The sequence below is a fragment of the Amphibalanus amphitrite genome, unplaced genomic scaffold (assembly GCF_019059575.1).
Source record: "Amphibalanus amphitrite isolate SeventyFive unplaced genomic scaffold, NRLGWU_Aamphi_draft 001136F_arrow, whole genome shotgun sequence".
Classification (NCBI taxonomy): domain Eukaryota; kingdom Metazoa; phylum Arthropoda; class Thecostraca; order Balanomorpha; family Balanidae; genus Amphibalanus; species Amphibalanus amphitrite.
The window spans coordinates 899-20,853 of NW_024882630.1; the positions used below are offsets into that span (position 1 = coordinate 899).

The following is a 19,955-nucleotide window of genomic DNA, read 5'->3' on the forward strand; positions in this document are numbered from 1 at the left end:
ATTTCCGAGCGATTTTTTTGAAACTTTGTCACAATAAACTTCATTCAATTCCCTACAGGTACCCAAAATTTGGCGCGCCTGCGGCGCGCCGTTTTCATGCTGTGGCCCGGCGAAAAAAGTGGGGGCTTTTAACGCCCCCCCCCCAGCAACTCGCGGGTTAATAGTTTGATTTGTGGAGCCTGGAGGTTCATATACTCTCGATACCATACTTGTCCATTTATAACTACAAAGGTCTTATTTTGCTAGACGACTGAGCGTGTGGCGTTTCTCGGCCCTCTGTCAGCAGGCCCCAGTTGAGTGTGGTGGCGGCCGTGCTGCTCACCACTCTGGCGCCATCGCTCGCCGGAGAATGGTGCGAGAACTTCGAGGCCGGAGCGGGCTGGTTCTGGAGCCAGCAGGAGTACCAGGGTGGTCTGTGGTTCCACACCACCTACACGGAGGAGACGGCGGAGGGACACGACGTACCTAAACCACCCTCTGGAGAGGTCAGTGGTAACCATCGGGAAACGTGTCGACAGAGGTAACAATCCGGACACATGACGGGAGATGTGACAACTCGAACACACGACGGGAGAGGTGACAACGCGAACACACGACGGGAGAGGTGACAACGCGGACACACGACGGGAGAGGTGACAACGCGGACACACGACGGGAGAGGTGACAACGCGAACACACGACGGGAGAGGTGACAACGCGGACACACGACGGGAGAGGTGACAACGCGGACACACGACGGGCCAGGTGGGGATGGGCCGCGAGCGGACCATTGGCAGAATGGGGTTGGGAACTCGATTTTTTAAGATTGCATGAAAATGATCAAACTATTTTCACAGAATTTATGGTGCATACCATTGCCTCATAAAATCAATATGCTGAGAGAAATGGGGGAAGAAAGATAGGAAACTTGTTTTGAAAAGTTCTTGAAAAAAGATGCTCTTGATGCTGTTACGTCACATGTCACCTTCTGCGGTTGACAAATAATGGCGCATCTGGCGCACCACAGATTACATGTTATATCAATGGGTGAAAGATGTTGTTTGTTTCACTCTGCCATTCGCGCTGTTTTTAACTTTAAATTATGCTAAAACATTTACGGATGAAATGTTCAGTGTCAAAAATTGATGTGTCTGCCGTGTACTATCCTATATTCCCACTTACATTGAGCGCGTGATAAACATTTTATGTACCTCGAATTTTCAAATGATAAAGATGATGAATCGGAGGATGCTGAAAAGCAAAAGCTCATTCCAATATTTGGACTACTTTACGATTAAAATGTTTACATTCCTGTCATCTTATTGATCATTTATTTGTTCTTTTTTATGAAAATAACTTAAGGCGTTGAGAACCGAGGTAATTTCTATCTACCGTGCCTTAACCCGCGCCCTGATGGGGGGGGGCCATTTTGGCCCCCCCCCTGTGGTTTTTCTTAAATAGCGAGAAAACGGCGGCGCGCAGCGCCGCCAAATTTTGGGTACCTTACCGGGCATCAATTTAACACCTTCACACAAAATTTCAAGTCACAGGTCACCTCAGGTCAGGAGTTATTGAGGTCAAACTGAGGTCATGTTCGAGTAAAAATGAGCAAAAAACATGACATCTTGAAACGCTCACCAATTCTACAGTTAACAAGCAATTTTAAAGTTCTTTATATGGTTGTGTAGACAAAAGACGGCGCTACAAAACTGCTATCTCGGATTTTCGAAATTTTGGGATTTTGACCCAAAAAAATCAAAAAAATTGATTTTTTTAGAAAAACTCAAAAATTTTCCAAAAATTTTTCGAATTTCGAAAAAACCGGAATGTATGTGATAGTCCCTGCGCTCTTCGATATACATACCAAATTTTAGCTCGATACCTCTTTTTTTGGCCAAGTTATAGCGAAAAAACTGTTAAAAATTGATGACGTCAAATTTTTGAACTCAATTTTTAGCAATTCTAGACCTCGTAGCGCAAAACGGAGACCACCATTGAACTCCCCGTGACGAGCTGCATCGAATCGATACCCATTTTATGCAAAAATATCAACTTTGAAATTTGACCTAATTTGACCTGACCTTGACCTGACCTTGACCTGACCTTGACCAAAACGTGACCTAAGCTGGCCCTAAAGTCTGTCTGACCCACATAATCGCATTTGTCATGTAAAATGGACCATAAAACATGTATCACATGACACTTTCATATTGTGACCCCCCAGTGACCTGACCTCTGTGACCTGACCTGGTATCAGTGACCTCAAATAGCAAAATATGTGTTTGAAGAACATTTCGCCATCGATAATTTCCAATGAAATGCATTTTACACGATTTTACAACGCATTTCTTGAAATGCCTGTAAACGGTGAAAATTCGACCTTTGACCTGACCTGTGACGTCATCGGTTTGACCGAGGTCAATGAAATTGGGTCACAAGGTAGTTCCCCGTTGGGGCTATCCAACACCGTTTACCGCTTGTCGCTATGTTGCGTGGTTCTCGAGATCTGAGGGGGGGGGGCCAAAATGGCCCCCCCCCCCATCAGACCGCGTTGCTCGGCAGACCCCATCTGGGCGCGGGTTAACTTACCAGCAACAGCAATCTATCTACGCCCTACGGTGGCAAGGGAGACTGTGAAAGAAGCGTAAGATGGTTGCTAAACAATTCTTTTGTGATATACTGAAGGGCAAAGTGCAGAGAAGAGCGTACAAGTCCTGTTTTGTGCCAGGCTGTTGCAGTAGCACTTATGAAACTCCGAAAACGATCTTCGTTCATGTCCCGAACAACATTACCCTGAGGAGATGATCGTCTGCAATAGCAGGAAGAGCTGATGCAAGTACTTTGAAATCCACTATCAAGTCGGTGCTATTGTTGTAGTGATCACTGTGAGGTGAGATATTTTGTGCAAGGGCTGAGTGTAATGCCCAGGAGATGACCTCCATTCGCCCCCTGACCGGTCAGGGTTATAAAATTTGAGTGGATGGCGGTCCGTTTGGGGTTCAGATGTCAATTGTATTTTGTTACTGTCAAACAATACATGTTATGCTGGCAGCGAATGTGTGTAATGTCGGTTTTCGAAACAGAAGTTAGAACTGTAACGGCAGAGTGCTTGCTGTTCTCATCGTAAGTAATCAAAAATATCAAAAATATCAGTATATCAAAAATAGTATATATTTCAAAACTTTAAAAATGAATATTATTCTTTGTTTCAATGCAAGTTTAATGCCGTATGGCATTTGGCATTTGGGGCATTCCACGATAGATCGTACCACTTTTTTTCCAATTTGACACCCTCATCTCTCGGAATTTGACGAGAATTGGTCTCAGGGGTAATCAGGGGCTCTGAATCCACCTGTAACAATTTCAGGCTTATCAGATAAGTATTTTTTGAGTTATGGTGTATAACATTTTTTGGATCTTGCTTTGCAGCGCTCAGTTTGGCGGGCTGTAACTCTAAGACAGATTATTAGAGAGAGAAAATATATGAAAAATTGACCTCTCCTCGACATTTAAAAATTATTTGAATAGCCAAATATTACTGTATTGATATTTCGACCAACAGGTCTTCTTCAGAATAAGACAGTGTACACAAGTGTACAAGAACGAGAATACAATAATTGATGCAGCAGACTTATTCCCGCGGTTTTCAAATTCAAAAATTAGCGCGGTTTATCTCGCGCTCATAAAACAGTGGTACAACCTTTTTAACAACTTCAAAATATCACAGAATATGCATGAAAACACATCGCTTGACACATCGAGTTCAAAGGTCAACACTCCAAAGTCAAAGGTCAAAGTACTAGGTTCAAATGCCAGACAAGGTCGAGTTCAAGGTTAGAGTTCAACGTATCTATGACCATCAAGGTCAAACCATAGCCAGATAATGTAAATTATACAATATACACATATATACAGATCTTCATTCGCACTGATTGTTCACAAGTCCAGTAAAGCGCATTACAAATTTAGCAATACAAAATTGGCCATAGGAAGCATTGGACATTTCCACGATCACACTTCATACATTTCCAAATCTTCACTCACCCACATTTACATATATCTACATGATAGGCCATGAGGACACATTTGAGTTTAGCCTTGGGTCAAGCTGCCTGATGAGTAGTGATTCCGCTATTTTGCGGTCAGGATGGTCTCTTGCCCGGTACAAAACTTCAACATCTATGTGTGTGAGGTTGCCTGTAGTCTGTGGGTGACAGGTACGAAAATGGTCTCCTAAGGGTGTATCCTGTTTTTGGCTCGTCATATCACGTAAATGTTCATTGAACCGCAGCCTCAAGGGCCTTTTCGTTTCCCCAATGTACTCCATTTGACCTACATCAGAAGCACAAAGTTTGCATTTTAGCCTATAAACTACGTTTTTTTGTGTGCATAGTCCGCGAAAATCTGTCTTACATAGATTACATCTGTTGCCGCCCGGGCATTGAGGTTTGGAAAAGGCCGACCGCACTAACTGTTTCTTTAACTTTTTATAATTACGCCATGCTACTTTCACGTCCAGCCCCGATTTCTTGACCACTTTTTTCACCTTGCATAGCAAATCCTCATCGATGTACGGTAAGGTAAGGAAGCTATCCTCCCCCAACGTCTGTTTCGGTGCCCTACCCTTTGACCTCGCTTGTCTGACCTGCCTTAGAAGTTTTTTCAACAGCTGTGCCGAATAACCATTACCCAGTAGCAATGCCCTAATCTTGCTCACTCCAGATTCTGCCTTACTTGTGCTGGAAGCATTGTTGTAGGCTCTATGGAACATGTTCCTAATCATGCTATGCTTAGTAGCTGAGGGGTGTGCTGAGGTAGCATGTAACACTATGCCCGAGTTCGTTGGTTTGATATACAGTTCCGTCTCCAGTTTGGCCCTACCTGCCTGGGATGTCTCGATAGTAACCAAAGTGTCCAAAAAGGGCACCCCTTTGTTATCTTTAGTGAAGTCCAAGGTGAAAGCTAGATTTGGATGTATGCTGTTCAGATAGTCTACAAAGCCTAACAGCGCCTCCTCCCCATGTATCCAAATGCCTGCATAGTCGTCTATATATCTTACCAGAAACTCAGGTTTCAGAGCTGCGTTTCCGAGAGCCTGCTGTTCAAACCTATCCAGAAAAATGATGGCTAAAGGTGGCGCACACGGGTTTCCCATGGCTATGCCTAGTTTCTGCCTATAGTAGCTATCCCCGAACGAAAACACATTATTGTTTAGGCACTGGTCCAAGAGGGCACAAATATCATCGTACGTTAAACCAAAAGTGTCAATATCCTTGCCATGAGCTGATGATTAGGAACATGTTCCATAGAGCCTACAACAATGCTTCCAGCACAAGTAAGGCAGAATCTGGAGTGAGCAAGATGAGGGCATTGCTACTGGGTAATGGTTATTCGGCACAGCTGTTGAAAAAAACTTCTAAGGCAGGTCAGACAAGCGAGGTCAAAGGGTAGGGCACCGAAACAGACGTTGGGGGAGGATGGCTTCCTTACCTTACCGTACATCGATGAGGATTTGCTATGCAAGGTGAAAAAAGTGGTCAAGAAATCGGGGCTGGACGTGAAAGTAGCATGGCGTAATGATAAAAAGTTAAAGAAACAGTTAGTGCGGTCGGCCTTTTCCAAACCTCAATGCCCGGGCGGCAACAGATGTAATCTATGTAAGACAGATTTTCGCGGACTATGCACACAAAAAAACGTAGTTTATAGGCTAAAATGCAAACTTTGTGCTTCTGATGTAGGTCAAATGGAGTACATTGGGGAAACGAAAAGGCCCTTGAGGCTGCGGTTCAATGAACATTTACGTGATATGACGAGCCAAAAACAGGATACACCCTTAGGAGACCATTTTCGTACCTGTCACCCACAGACTACAGGCAACCTCACACACATAGATGTTGAAGTTTTGTACCGGGCAAGAGACCATCCTGACCGCAAAATAGCGGAATCACTACTCATCAGGCAGCTTGACCCAAGGCTAAACTCAAATGTGTCCTCATGGCCTATCATGTAGATATATGTAAATGTGGGTGAGTGAAGATTTGGAAATGTATGAAGTGTGATCGTGGAAATGTCCAATGCTTCCTATGGCCAATTTTGTATTGCTAAATTTGTAATGCGCTTTACTGGACTTGTGAACAATCAGTGCGAATGAAGATCTGTATATATGTGTATATTGTATAATTTACATTATCTGGCTATGGTTTGACCTTGATGGTCATAGATACGTTGAACTCTAACCTTGAACTCGACCTTCTTGTCTGGCATTTGAACCTAGTACTTTGACCTTTGACTTTGGAGTGTTGACCTTTGAACTCGATGTGTCAAGCGATGTGTTTTCATGCATATTCTGTGATATTTTGAAGTTGTTAAAAAGGTTGTACCACTGTTTTATGAGCGCGAGATAAACCGCGCTAATTTTTGAATTTGAAAACCGCGGGAATAAGTCTGCTGCATCAATTATTGTATTCTCGTTCTTGTACACTTGTGTACACTGTCTTATTCTGAAGAAGACCTGTTGGTCGAAATATCAATACAGTAATATTTGGCTATTCAAATAATTTTCAAATGTCGAGGAGAGGTCAATTTTTCATATATTTTCTCTCTCTAATATTCATAATGTTCCTCGCAAGAGCGCTCCAAAGAATAAGTTCTAAGACAGATTATTCAAATGCCAAATGTTATATAACATTGAACTTGATGGAGTTAAGTGCTTGTGCGAGGAACATAGTAGGCAATAGCATAGACCTCTACATACCTGGACTGGACACTCGAATCTGGCGAATTGCATAGTGGCCCTAAAAGTAAAACGTTATATCTCGGGAACTAGGTCAGGTACGATGTTGCGGTCCTCACTACTGGACAGCCCTATTCATCAAAATTTAGGGCACACATGTGTTGAAGCAATACCATGTAATAGGTCACCGTGAGCACGTGGCGCGTGAGGAATGTTTTCGAAAATGGTGCATCAGTATCTCTGGAACGGCTGAACCAATTGGCCTGAAATTTGGTATGTAGCCTGGTACACCACAGTCAACACTACAGGAAGATCGAAACTTGGCATACCAGTGCACGTGCGCACGTGCGTACCCCTTTTTTGTATCTCAGGAACCGCTCAAACGATTCGGATGAAATTTGGTATATAGTTAGATAACACATAACTTATAATGACACACACTCGATGCTTGGCCTATCGGTGCACGTGCGCACGTGCGTACCCCTTTTTTGTATCTCAGGAACCACTCGACCGATTGGGATGACATTTGGTATGTAGCCAGATAACACATAACTGATAATGACGCACACTCGGTGCTTCGCCTATCGGTGCACGTGCGCACGTGCGTACCCCCTTTTTGTATCTCAGGAACCCCTCGACCGATTGGGATGACATTTTGTATGTAGCCACTAGCCAGATAACACATAACTTATAATGACGCACACTCGATGCTTGGCCTATCGGTGCACGTGCGCACGTGCGTACCCCTTTTTGTATCTCAGGAACCCCTCGACCGTTTGGGATAAATTTTGGTATGTAGCCAGATAACACATAACTGATAATGACGCACACTCGGTGCACCCTATCGGTGCACGTGCGCACGTGCGTACCCCTTTTTTGTATCTCAGGAACCACTAGACCGATTGGGATGAAATTGAGCATGTACATCAGAATGTAGTACACACCACAGTACACCACACAGAAAGTTTCGGCAAAAACTTAAAACTTGGCATAATTGGTCTTTACCGCGAAGCTCTATCTCCAACAGGAACGAAATGGCGCGGGGGGGGGGGGGTGGCAACCCCCCCCCCCGCCCATGTGCGTTCTAGGATGGGAAAATGGCATGTGCGGGCGAGGGCTAGAGGAGCGACGATGGTCGACCTCGACTGTAGTCTTGAAGATAATCGTCTATCATGTCTGTCTATATACCGTTTATATAATGTAGCCCTCATGATGATGAGACCCTATTGTAGCACAGATGATGCAGCTAGCCCTAAGCTGTAAATTGTACTTTTTTGTGTGTGCTTTTCGGATTTTGTAATATTTTCGTTTTCCTCTTTCACAATAGTGTTGTGCAGGCTGAGTACATACTTGATTGCTAAGAATAGCAAATGAAGGCGTAGCTTTTAAGGTTTATACATTTGAAGCCGACAGCAGCATACAAAGAAACAAAGAAATTGAGCAATGTTTGCATTAATTTCTAGAGCGGGTGCAAACACGGACATACACAATAACAAGTGTTTCATCCTTATGACCGTGACAGTGACTTTACACTTCGAACTCAAAATTAGGCATTTAGAACACAACATCTGGCACGAACAAGGCAAACGAGCGCCGCCAAGACAGCTGAACATCGGTGATGTGAACAAGCGTCGACAAGGCAGCTGAACGTCAGCGAGACGAACACGCGGCGATACATCAGCTGAAAATCAACGAGACAGCTGAGCGTCCGCGATCTCAAGACATAAAATAGACAACAACGCAGAGTGGTGCACCCTGGGTGCACCCTGGGTGCGTGTCCCTTACTTCTTTCCGCTGTTCAGCTTTCTGATCTTGTCTCGATTTTGTTCACGTGTCGTCATCTGAGACGTCATTCTGCCCTTGCTTGAATGAATAGCACTATTCATTCCCGTAGCATAGTTAAACGTAAAGACGTTGAATAGAGCGCTGGCCATCCTTCCGTAGACTAACAGGAAGTCGTGGCCGCTCTCGCACTCAAGGCCTGCAAGGCTACTGTCTTGCTCGCCGATAGTGGTCATCACTTTCTCGAAGCAGGAGCGTGGCTCGGAGCAACCGAGCAGAGCAGACCGCGAAGCGTCGTCTTGCATGAGCCACCTGTGAATCAGACAAACAGTCGTTTTCTGTTCAAACGACTGCGCTGAAAATGCCGCAAATGCCGCGCAATTTCTGCTTTATTTGAATGAGTCTTTATTACGTCAAAGACACGACTTAATCAAGGGGATTTAACTATAATTTTCTAAACAATAAGCTGTGCTGAGCGTTGAAAATTGGTCAACGTGGTCTTGGACTGTCATCGAACCTTTTCGTATTGGAAACTTTTTTTTCAAGATGGGACAGCCCCTTTAACAGTGTAACTACACATACACCACATCTAAGTTTTAATAGGTAATTCATCATACCTGTACACATGGCAGATGTTCATAGACAGCTCGACAGCCAGCTCCGAGGGATAGAGAAGCTTGCCCCGATTCAGGAGGTCGGTAAATGTTTTGATGGCTTCAGCCAGGCCAGCCGCACCGTCCCCGTGATGCTCGAGGTCAGCGTCCAGACGCACTTCTTCCAGCTGGCGAGGGCTCTCGTTCACCAGAAGCGCGTGGCAGGCGTGACACGGCCTCCTTTTCAGGGCAGAACGAGCGAGGTAGACAGCCACATGCATGAGCGCTTGTTCTTATCCTTCTGATAAAGCCTCATGTTCTGCAGAGGAGGTGATGTCTACGAGCGTCTTAACCACCTCAGAGTCATCTCGTTGCCGTTGTTTGCGGGCCTCCTCCATCTGGGCAGATACTGTGCCCAAACTGTAGCCAGTGAGCCAGACGAGACTCTTCACACGAATGACCGCCTCACCTTCGAGAAACTGCCTCACGCTCGCCCAGAAATTTCCTCCAGCCAGCTTCCTCAGGTAACCGAACCGGCTCTCGATTCGGTCAGACTGGATTTTGCCCAGCAGAACATAATGCACTAGGTCACCGTGCTTTTCCAGCAGGTATTGGGTCACGCCGATCAAGCCTCTGCACGTGAAGATGGCGGCCTGTGTCGTGTCAGCTGACATCTTGCCCGCTCCGGTCCTGTTTTGCCAGGCTTCGAGCATCTTTCCAAAGTAGGCGAGATATTTCAGACCACGCTTCTCTTCCCTGCTTGGTGGGGCTCTGATGGAGCCGCGCAGACACACATGTGTGTAAGGAGTTTTTACATTTACGATGCTGAACCACTTCCTCAGCATCTCCAAGAAATCAGCCGTCTGTCTGAAGTTGCAGTGTTCCTCCTTCTGGCCATAAAACCTGAGGGCTGCCACGGTAGTTTCATGAGTGGCTGCCACGGCCAGCTGAACGTTGACACGCTCGACAGTTGTGGGGTGAATTACCTTGTCTGTCAGTCGATAGGCCATTTTGATGTCCTGTCCCATTTCCATCCTGTACAGTTGCTGCAGGTGGTTGTACTCGGCTTTCACCACTGTCTCGGTAGTTGGGAGCTGGCAGACGAGAGTTTTCTTGTTCATGAGGTTGAAAAAGAAGTTTTTGTATAGGTGCACAGTGTCGAACATCGTGTACACCCTGGCGTCTGGACTGTACGGGTTGATGATGAACTCCGGATGACGTCCATCTTCACCGAGGGAGTTGTGAAACCCCTGGTTAGTTCGGTGGCCATCGGTTGTGCACGAGACCACGGTGAATCCGATCTCCGTCAAAGTTTTCAGAACCGTGAAGAAAATGTTTCTGATGTCAGATGTGGTGATGCTGGTCACTGGAGACATGGATATGATATCCTCATAGCTACCAGCGACAGATGAGATGAAAGTGCAGAATATGGTACTGGTGACGCCATCCTTTCCCTCGCCGTACAGGCGTCCACCAGCCAGTTCCACCGCTCGGGCCGTGTAGACCTCGTCCATTGCGAGGTTCACTAGCCGTTCTCTTTCGCTCAGTTTTGCAAGTCTCATCTTCAGGTAGTTCACCGTGCCGATCTCTAGCCCCTCTCTGACGCTCACCGCGGTTGTGAGTCGTCGGAGAGTCTTTCGGTGCGGCAAGAGCAGAACAGCGGAGCGGCAGATATCTTCGTAAAGCCTGGGACTTGTTCTGTCCCAAACTACGGCCAAACTCATCAGCGCTTGGCTGTAGCGCCGCCCCTTGGCAGGAACTGAGGCCAAGCGCAGCTGCTCTGCGACAAACTGGCAGATGGTGAGGTCATCGCCACCGCCGGTCTCCGCCGCCCGATCCAGGAGATCAGCAGCACAAGACATCAAGTGTTTTCCAGTAGGATTCACTGACTTCAGACGAGCTAGGACATTCAGCACCTCGGCTGTGCTCTGGAAAGACCCAGACCTGGCCGTCAGTCCGGCGGCGTGCTGAAGCGGGACTTCGGCACCAGCCACGTGCATCCGGAAGCGAAAGTCCTCGAAAATGGTCAGATTTCTTACGATCACAGGAAGCCCGACTGCTTCATCAAGTCTCTCAAGCCGGATGCTCAGAACTCCAGCTGCGTTGGAGAGAAGCATCTTGACCATGATGAAGCCTGAGGGTAGATTTTCATTCTCTAGCTTGGCGTGCAGCTCCTCTAGAGTAGCGAATCTCTCCGCGTTCATCATGTCGGCGCACTGCTGCTGCAGCTGCCGTTCCGTGGCATGGCGCCTCGATGATGGTGTTGCTAGTGATGTCCGTGGGCGGTTGGCCGAGCTGAAAAAAACGGAAAGCATGTAATTAAGACTAGATATTCAAGAATTACTTATGCAACTTCATATTGGTATGTATTAAAACACTAACTTAAAAACATTTCCACCAATCAATGTAATAATTACATAAAATGTTTTTTTTCGAACGAGAACACATGCTTGACCTCACTTTGAAGTAGTAGGTAGGTACAGAAGATAAACTTAACCTGACTTGGATATCTCGCGTAACAGAACTGACTGAGCCATACCTCCGAACGGATTGATCTGATGTTAATAATTGAAACGGCGTTTATTGCCACAGAAAAAATGGTAGGCAGCACAAATTAACGATCATTATTAATGATCATGAAGATCAGTTGGAGATCATGGCTGCGTAATGTTAGGCCTGTGGTGGGCTGGAAATATTCAAATAAATCATGTCTGAAACTGCTAGATATTCGCTTCCTTCGGTCATAGTTGTGCTCCAATATCACCATTTTCATGATTCCTTTCACTTATTCAAAGTTCAAGTCCGGTCACAAACATCATGTCACAAAAGGTCACAGCTACTATGAACTCTGGGCTTGAATGACAGGATCTATGGTTGATTTAAAGTAAATTTTAATGTTGTTTGAATGAACATAAACCGCAATTTGGACCAGATAGAAACAGGTTCACTTAAAAGTCAGGTAAAAGTAAGTGCTACCTAGGTGACAAGTTAAAGTTATGATGTTGTAAAACAAAGACCATATCGTTGGTCCGTCTACCTCATTTTTACCTAAACGGACTACTTGTAGCGGAGTATGACTTCCTGGCGTTCAGCTGCAATTTATACTATATAGAACGAATACCTTCACGGTATGCGAGACTGCTACTTGCTAGAGATCTCGTTTTCGTGTAAGTTTTGTGATTAGATCAATATTTTGGTACTTTTAGCAGCAGCATGCTACAACATAAAAAAGTTCTCGCGAAGAGGCAATCTAAGCTATTCCATTACTCACGCCTTACTCATGCAACAGTTTGTTTCTTACCTCGTGTGGTCATTGAAAATTGACGGCACCGCTGATGGTTTCAGGGACTTTCGCTGCCGTTGAGTTTTCCTAAATGTGTCTTCCACGAAATCATGTTGCTGGAAATGTAACTCGCAAATCCCGCTGTGATCTGGATTCCATTGACCATCTCTTTTTACGGCGCTGAGCCATTTTTCCCTGATGTCACGCCTTTCATACTTTGGAAACGTGAACACTGAAACGTTTTTCAGGGAAGCAGTAAGATTACGTTCGCTTTTGGTGGGAGCATAACCTGACCTACAGCCTATAACCGCACATTTCACCATAATTATAGAAAAACAGAGTCCAATCCAGCGAGAACACATTTAGAAGACTTCGTACACTGTTAATAATTAAAGTCGAACTCAACCCATTTTCCTCGGTGAAAAAGCAAGACCGTAGAAGATTGCAATAAGCAAGAGTGTCCAAGAACACCTTTGAACGTCTTCAATATTCCGCCCTACCCCGTAAATCCATGATAAATGTCTTGTAAACTTAATATAGGACCTTGGTTATAAACAAAGCATTGTCCAAGCCCGCATTGCCTAGATTTTATCTGGATTTTATCACAAATGTATTTTTGGTATTTACTATGTTTTAGGGCCTTGGTATTTACTTTCTTCCAATGCCACGCACTGCAAGTTATCGTGCGATTTTTGCAAAATACCTCCGCGCGGCTGAAAAAGGACTTTATTTTGAAAAACATGAAAGAAAACAGCCCCTACGCAAGTTTATTCGAAGAGAAACACATGTTAATTAACACATTGTTGTAATTAACATACTAATTAACATTCAGTTGGTGAGTCTACTGCTTCTTGTCTATATTGACTAGGCCATGAATCTACGTCTCCCTGCGGGTCGTTACAACCATAACCGTGCTTATATTGGTTATATACTGTATAATGAGAAGACTCATATTCACTGCTTTAATCTTGTTCTCTATTTTATCAGTAGACATAGCGTTGTTTCAACTTTGGGTAGCAGAGTTTGTTAATAAATCGTAGCTGGGGACAGCAACAAACCATTACAAACACTGCAGTGCTCACCGAGATACAAAGCGGACGTATACGCGAAGCGTCATGTCCTGAGATACAAAAAAGGGGTACGCACGTGCGCAGGTGCACCCATAGGCCAAGCACCGGGTGTGTGTCATCAGTTATGTGTTATCTGGCTACATACCAAATTTTATCCCAAACGGTCGAGTGGTTCCTGAGGTACACGTGCATCGATAGGCCAAGCACCGAGTGTGCGTCATTATAAGTTATGTGTTATCTGGCTATATACCAAAGTTCATCCGAATCGGTTAAGCGGTTCCTGAGATACAAAAAGGGGTACGCACGTGCGCACGTGCACCGATAGGCCAAGCATCGAGTGTGCGTCATTATAAGTTATGTGCTATCTGGCTACATACAAAATGTCATCCCAATCGGTCGAGGGGTTCCTGAGATACAAAAAAGGGGTACGCACGTGCGCACGTGCACCGATAGGCCAAGCACCGAGTGTGCGTCATTATCAGTTATGTGTTATCTGGCTACATACCAAATTTCATGCCAAACGGTCGAGTGGTTCCTGAGATACAAAAAAGGGGTACGCACGTGCGCACGTGCAACGATAGGCCAAGCATCGAGTGTGCGTCATTATAAGTTATGTGTTATCTAACTATATACCAAATTTCATCCGAATCGTTTGAGCGGTTCCTGAGATACAAAAAAGGGGTACGCACGTGCGCACGTGCACTGGTATGCCAAGTTTCGATCTTCCTGTAGTGTTGACTGTGGTGTACCAGGCTACATACCAAATTTCAGGCCAATTGGTTCAGCCGTTCCAGAGATACTGATGCACCATTTTCGAAAACATTCCTCACGCGCCACGTGCTCACGGTGACCTATTACATGGTATTGCTTCAACACATGTGTGCCCTAAATTTTGATGAATAGGGCTGTCCAGTAGTGAGGACCGCAACATCGTACCTGACCTAGTTCCCGAGATATAACGTTTTACTTTTAGGGCCACTATGCAATTCGCCAGATTCGAGTATCCAGTCCAGGTATGTAGAGGTCTATGGCAATAGTTATTTGAAAATATATAAGCATGACCTTTCCTCGATATTGAATAAAAAAGTGCCGAAAAATGTACTTTATTGATAGAAAATATGTGATATTTCGGCCACTGGCCTTTGTCGAACATATATAATCAAGATTAACAAGTTCCAACTGCCTCTACAAAATAACGTACATCAGTTCGTGACAAAATCGATATCGTACCACTGTAACAAAGTATTATAATTCCGTTGAAAGGTGAAAACTCTATCTATGAGTACACAGGTTTAGATACACCTACCGGCCAATAACAATACCTATAATCAGGTTTAGATACCTTCATAAAGCTAGAAAATCATGACAAAGGCTTTAGACCGAAAGAAAGTAAGGACAGTTTAAGACGAAATTATCCTAACATCTGTGAAGACCGCGTGTGGAAGGTGAGTCTATACAAATCAAATGAAAACAAGCACATCAATAAACAATCCAAATCACTAACACATATCTCAAAGCAGTTCGCACAACACATATACACACATGTACAGTAGGGGTACCCATTTTTGGGTCAATTTTTCAAATTTTAGGTGGGGGTGGATTTACCCATTATTTGGTCTATTCTGATTCCATCTGTGCCAAAAATAGTGAAATCAAACGATTTCTAGGGGTCGCGAATTCAAAATGAAAATGCCAGTTTTAGCGAAAAATCGACCAAATTAATGCTATTTTATTTTGGAACAAAGTTACCATGCTAACAGGTGGGAGTCAATTTTCCCATTATTTGGTCCATTCTGATTCCATCTGTGCCAAAAATAACGAAACCAAACTATTTCTAGAGGTCACGTATTCAAAATGAAAAGGTCAATTTTAGCGGAAAATCGACCAAATTAACATTATTTTATGTTGGGACAAAGTTACCATGCCAACGGTTTGGGGTCGATTTTATCATTATTTGCTCCGTTCTGGATCTAGCAGTGACAGAAATAACGATATCAGACCACTTTTAGGGATCGCGAGCTTGCATTGGAAGTTTTAATTTTACTTGGAAAAATGACTTCATATGAATGGATATAAATGCGCAAAGCCTGAATGTGTTGCAGTGGTATTCGACGTGCAGCGGTAAAAGAGAGCACCAAAAATATCATTTTGGTCAATGAACAGCATACGTGTATGCTCATTTACACTCACTGTGGCTTAGACCGTCATTAGTACCTACATATATACAAGACCGTAACTCTTAGAACGACTGGCTATGTAGTCAGAGGGCTCAAATCAGTGATCGAAGCTTTCTCATTAGGACCATTTAGTTTTCAATGAGTCGTCTTATTCAGCAAAAGAAATGACTGAACCCCAGGACGTAAACAATGAATAGGGGAAGTTGGGGGAACGCCGAATACTTTTTTTCTGACGCCCGTAGCACGCAAGGTAGACAGCAAGAGCTAATTCTTGTTGGCGTCATTCGAGAGGTCAGTCTTTTACCTTTCAAACATACCAGGCGCATTTGATGAATTCGCATACCGTTAAGCGCACAAACTAAAAATATCAAAGAAGTGACTTTTTCGGCGTTGCCCCGGACTGCGGGGAAAGCCGAAAATGGGAGAAATGATCTGCGGGGAATGCCGACATTGATGTTTTGCCACTTTATCTCAAACTTTATCCAGAATTTATCAAAGCTGACACGCGTTTTAAGAGCTTGAGGACGCTTGGTGCACACTGGAAGTTATAATTGTGTGATATAATAAGAAAATGCCAGGTAAATAATTCCTTATAGGTAACAGGCCGTTGTGTCGGTTGAAAGTGTAATTTGTGTGACTAAAAATTCGCGTTGCTATTCTACAGCAGTAAAGTCCACGTAGCGTGCTTTAACGTGCGTAATTGCACGTTTTCGGCATTACCCCAGCCAGCCATACTTTCATTTGCAGGCCCATAACTTTTCAACGTGCCGTATAAATTTCAAATAGGCAGCACACTTATGCAAAGACATGCTGAAGATTACTTGACCGAACTGGCCAGACAAACGGTAGCATAATGAGTAAGAAATGCAGCTTCAAAGGCGCATGTAGTACAAGGAACGCGTACCTTGAAAACGCTCTTGGTGTCCTCACAGCCGAAGCATTCCGAATGACGACTCGTAACAAACATGCGATAATTGTAGTCACTTAAGCTTCAGAGCATCACTGACAGGTGGCATCCATGTCTTACGGTTTTCGAAATATCTCGAATTTCGGCTTTGCCCCAACTCCGGCATTGCCCCAACTTCCCCTATTGACACAATCTGGGTGGGAGGGGCATTAAAAGTCGTTACGGATGTGACGATATAACTCGTGTGTCGTATTGTAACGGAAATATGGCATGAAGTAGATAAATAAGTTGTTAATGGCCTATTTATATCTTTAACGAGATGAAAACAGCACAGAAGCTATGCCGGTATGCATAACCTTTGCCAATTCGCTAGCCGACCCCCTATAGTCCCGGAGTTGCAGACACGGCTGAGGGAGGGGCGCAAGCTTTACACCACCGAGCCGTTGGGTGACTGCTGTATGAGTGTAGCTTTGCCCCTCTCCCACAAACACCCACACCCACATACAGACTTTTGTTTAGACTGTTGACATATCGTTAACTTGAGACGGGTGCAGATATCATGTCATGGAACTAGTGCCTGGTGATGGCCGCTGCCAGCAGCGTCCTTGCAAGATAACGGACCTTACGCTGCACTCTATGTACATGCCCAGTCCAAACCCTCAGATGGTGCTGAACTGAAGTCGAATGGCATTGGCTAAAGCTGGAAATTAGGAAGGTGCCAAGTCTAAACGACTCAGCCAACTCCGAGGCAGATCCGTTTACTGACTCCTGGCATTGCCTGGGGGCCGACACATTGGGTGGGCCATGGACCTTAGGTGGCGGACCTAGTTCTCCTCGTCTTCAGCCTCTGCACGCACACTCTTTTATATGACGCCGCGTCCTGGTTACCACCATATACGGCCCATGCAGGATGAAAATCTTCTGCTTCATTAGGTTCTTCAGATTCATACGCCAATCACCTCAGATCACAAGTGATCTGTGCAAGGAGCAGTGAAAGGTCTTCGTCACTTATCAGCTATGCACGTATCAGCGCATGGCTAGTCGCCCGTGGTCAAAAATGCAAAGTCGTAAATGATGTGCAATGTGCATTGTATCGGAACCTCTTACACTTAAGACGTGTACTCGTATCCCCACTGAAGAAATGGAATAGTAGGTACATGGTTGGTAGGCATGGAAAGAATCGACGCTTTGGAGTTTATGGTTTTGGATTAGAAGTTGATATTTTTGGGTAGAACACCCAGAGTTATTCTACCTTGTCTCATACGTGTATTACATCGTAGCCGTCAGCGACAGTAGCGGTGGAACACCTTCAATTAAGGGGGGGCACTGCCGACTTTTGGTCCCATTCTTTCCATGCAACGCCCCTAGGGCTAATGTTAAAATGCCAAAATCAAAGGGGGGCACGGTGCTCCGGTGCCCTCCCCGTTCCGCCGCCTGTGGTCAGCGATCAGGACGGCGTGTCTTGTGGAAGTATACGGTCAAAATGGTTTGATCGTTTTTGAATTACATGGTTTGAAGTCCATTCGGAGCCATAACCTGTGAGATGTATCCTGAGCTAATTTGCGGAAACTTTAATTGTATGGACACAAAAAGCCTGTCATGAACTGAGATGTGGCAACTGAAACGTCATATTTAAGTTTGACCTCACAGGTCATCAAAGGTCACCAATACCAAAGGTCACCAAAGGTCACATGAAGGCAGAAGATATAAAAAATAATTACACGCCGACCAGAATGATACCAACAACAGGAGCAAAACATCACGGCGCTTTTCACCAAATGTTGCAATATCGACTTGTATTGATCGCTAGTAAGGCATTTAACCGGAACCACGTGATGGAGCACATCGATCTGGATGAAAAAGGAGCGCTCAATGACCCCTCTACCCGACTTTCGAAACAAAAAGTTTGCCTTTGGTGCGATTTACTATCAGCGTAAAATAGGCATATTTCTAGGTAAATACGCAAATTTAAATCTCAATTCGCGACCCCTAAACCACCTTTGATTTCAATATTTTTGGCATCATTGGAATCAGGAGCCGCGAAATAATGGGAAAAACCACCCCCACCCTCAAATTTCCAAAATCGGGAAAAATGGGTACCCCTAATGTACAGTCTGTCTTAAAAGTACCGCGCAAAGTGACGGTGGATCCATCGAGCCTGACTGAGCAAGGGCCTGCTAAATTTGGGTCACCGAAGCAATTGACATCCTTGTCTATTCCCTAGGTCAATTGGTCGGTGACTTTTAAATTAAAACAGGCCCTTTCTCGGTCAGTCTTGATGGATCCACCGCCACTTTGCGCGGTACTTTTAAGACAGACTGTACAATGTACATACATATAATTTCACAGGATAGGCCATGACGAGTCGTTACTGTTTAGATGTGGGCGGTGGTTCCTGATCATCAAAGACTCGGCTATTTTTCGATCCGGGTGGTCCTTAGACCTGTACAGTCTGTCTTAAAAGTACCGCGCAAAGTGAGGGTGGATCCATCAAGCCTGACCAAGGAAGGGCCTGCTATAATTTGAAAGTCACCGAACCAATTGACCTGAGGAATGGACGAGGATGTCAACTACTTCGGTGACTCAAATTTTGCAGGCCCTTCCTCGGTCAGGCTTGATGGATCCGCCCTCACTTTGCGCGGTACTTTTAAGACAGACTGTACATGACTTTCACAGTGAGAGGTACTTTGCCATCTACTGAAATATTAGAGTGGGAGGCCTGGAAATGCTCTCCCATGGGAGTATCTGGAGTTCTATTTTTGAGGTCACGTACAGTGGATCTAGTAAGGATCTCCAGACGCAACTAGATGGCGTTGAGCCTCATTCGAGTCCATGTGAGATTCAAGGAGAGGTCACTACCGAGCTGAGCCCGTTGGGGAGGTGGGCGGAGGGGGGGGGGCGGTTGGCGAGGTCACGGTGCGAGTGACCTGTCAAACAGCCCCGGCGCGGTGGGGCACTGCCCCAGGCAAATGGCGCACTCCAGCGTTGTTCCATATCGCGGTGGTGGACCGGGCGGCCGGTTAGCTTGACAGTTGGCTGCTTGGAAGGAAAGGATAATGAGGCATGGGTTTGCTGTGGCCGGCTCATCTACTGTCAACTATGGTGAACCCAAAGTAATGCAAATGTGATGTTGGTAATGCAGCTGGCAATGGAATGCTAGCGAATGCTCCGGGCGCCCAGTAGCTATAAGGATTAAGATTATTTATGTCTCCTGAAATGTTCATTGAATATAATTCAAGAAATAGAAAGATCGTATCGTTCGCCGGTTTTTTGACCGGCTGGTATTTCATGCGTAGAACGCCCTTTGGCAAATAGGTAATTATCACGCAGGTGATTTTTTTTTTTTGGCTGGTAAGACAAAAGGTCAAATCAAGTCGCTACGAGAAGATGAGGAAAAGTGAACGAATGCCACATTTTTGTGCATGAAGTCT

The 19,955-nt window shown here is 45.0% G+C and overlaps 1 protein-coding gene across 1 annotated transcript in view; it reads left to right on the plus strand.

The window, feature by feature from the left end:
- The first annotated feature begins 262 nt into the window (after positions 1-262).
- LOC122370485 overlaps positions 263-19,955 on the plus strand; it is a 51,700-nt gene continuing 32,007 nt past the window's right edge. Inside the window, exon 1 of the mRNA XM_043346141.1 lies at positions 263-485. The gene's annotated coding sequence lies outside the window, so the exon portion shown is untranslated. The remainder of the gene's footprint in view (positions 486-19,955) is intronic.